The 2,346-nt window shown below is 31.3% G+C and overlaps 1 long non-coding RNA gene across 1 annotated transcript; it reads left to right on the plus strand.

Moving 5' to 3' along the window:
* Window positions 1-280: 280 nt before the first annotated feature.
* On the plus strand, window positions 281-1,442 carry LOC107897335 (uncharacterized). The gene is made up of 2 exons (XR_001684117.2): window positions 281-863; window positions 1,175-1,442. It is a non-coding gene; the product is annotated as an uncharacterized lncRNA (long non-coding RNA).
* The last annotated feature ends 904 nt before the right edge of the window (window positions 1,443-2,346 follow it).

Here is a 2,346-nt window from a genome sequence, read left to right on the forward strand (position 1 = left end):
AAAATCTATGATATAAAAACTACAGCCTAATTACAAATAAAACACAGAAAAAGTAAAAAAAAATATTAACATAGATCAAAATAAAAAAAATAAATGAATTTTAAAAAATAAGCATTATAAATTAAAATCTCAATAAAAATAATACATGTACAAATACATAAAGAAATATTGTACAAATGTTAAAATAATTTGATATAAAAACTTTACAATAATGATTTAAAATTTTTTTTATCAAAGTAGCTCAAAAAATAAATAAATAAGAATTAAAAAAAATGACTACTAAGCAGTTTTTTTTAAAAAAAATAATGATGAATTACACAGAAATAAAGAAACTCAATTAAAATAAAGTTAAAATGAAAAGGATAATTAATAAATTAAACTATTGAAATAAAAAAAAACTAAAACACAATGTGCGAGAATGTGCAGGGATCGAAACTGGAAATATACCGAGTCTCAAAGCACAATGTTTAAATCCGGGCTAAACTGAAATGCTGCGCAAATTCTAAGGAGAAATTTAAAACAAATAAAATGTGAATAAGGACTAATCAAAAAGTCAGTGCGAAAGAAAAGGACTATATGCGAAATTAGCCATCTGGAGCTCCAAAGTGTGGATCCAGCTCATGGCACCGTTTTGAATTCTGCGTACAATCAATTCTAAAAAACTAAAATCCAATATGCAGCCATTTAAATGCCAATTAAAAAATATATATATATAAAAAAACCCCAAAGACCTATTCCCTCTTCTATCTGCCGTTTCATCTTTACATAATGCTCTCCATTTTGGAAGAGCCTTTCAGCCTTGGCATCTCCTTTGATTCGATTTCAACAAAACAAAGAGAGGAAAGCCATGGCCTCTTCACACGGTAAGTCTTTTCTTCTTTTATTTCTTTCTTTCGGTTTTGAATGCGAAAAATAAACTAAAAAAAACAAAAGAATAAACGAAAACAAAATCAAGAATCTCAAGAACTTTCAATCACCTTTTAATTTCAGTAACCCTTTTTTTATTTTGGTATGCATGTGTATTTCTGGAAAAAGAAGAAGATCCCTTTTACATCATTCCTCTGGCTTTTTATAGCCGAATAAAGAGGAATAAATAAAAATAAAAGAAAATGAAATGGCCTTGGATTTTCTGTTATCCTTGCTGTCAATTGCTGTAGTTGTTAATCCGTTGCAGGTGTGTATGGCGTGGTGCTACTGACATGGCGAGGCCGCTCGTGAGGTGTGACGCGAAGGCTTCCAGAAGTTTCACTGTTTGGGGCTGCTGTGGTGCTTGCGGCGCATGGAGACTGCAGAAACCCAAAGGTTTATTTTTGGGCTTTTATTGGTGTTGGGTTTTGTACTAGGCTATTATAATTTGGGGTTAATGAGTTTTGAAATTTGGGCTGTAAATGGACTGTTAAAGTTTGGACTTTTTATTTTTATTTTTATTTATTTTTGGTTTATTCTCTGTTAACGGGCCCGGGCGAAATGGGCCTATTACAGCCAGTTTCCTCTGCCGCATTTACAATTATTGGTTCATGATGATGATGAACTCAAAATATCGATGAAAATTGATTTTCAATCAGCTATTCATCCTAATAAGGCACGCTTGCGGAACAGGATTGTGGCTTGTTTAACTTGCAGATGTATTCTAGATCTCTAAACAAATGTAAATGGAAACGATAAACAATGAAAATAGATTAATTGTAACAAAGGAGAATCAAACGAAATTAAAACAAAAGAAAGATGAATCAGCTGGTAAGAAGTCCAATAGAGAGCGAATTAGGGTTTTTTGGATGGAAATAAACCATCCTTGGACTCAAGAAAAAAACAAAAATATATTTATTAGAAGTGATTTTAAAGACAAAAGCTAACTGTTTTGTGCAAGAATATTTGAAACAACAAGAAAAGATTGAAACTCCTAATGTTGGGGTGTTTCTTGATGGAACAAGATAGGAGAACGTTTCCCTTGAAGCAATTTCAACCTAGAACAAAAATCAATAAATGACCAATTAAAGATAAAATAGAGAAGATGACGTCTTAAAAAGCCTTGGAAACATTAAGAATCTACAACTCCTTTCAATGACTCTAATTTCCCTTCCAAGAAAGAGATCTTGGCAACAAAAGGCTTGAAGATCATTCCCGCAACCTAAAAGATTGTTCAAACACCTTCTAAAAGGCACTCAAGAGTAATTCTTGAAGAAAAACTTAAAAAGAATTATTATTAAAAAAAATCAATTGTTTTTCTATAAGGGTGGACGACCATGCTACTTATATGCCCCCAAAATAAGTTTTCCTAACCATGATGGAATAATTATCATGACAACTCATCAAATAAATAAATAAAAAATTCTATGTGTGGACTTT

The sequence above is a fragment of the Gossypium hirsutum genome, chromosome A11, assembly GCF_007990345.1.
Source record: "Gossypium hirsutum isolate 1008001.06 chromosome A11, Gossypium_hirsutum_v2.1, whole genome shotgun sequence".
In the NCBI taxonomy this organism is placed as follows: Eukaryota; Viridiplantae; Streptophyta; class Magnoliopsida; order Malvales; family Malvaceae; genus Gossypium; species Gossypium hirsutum.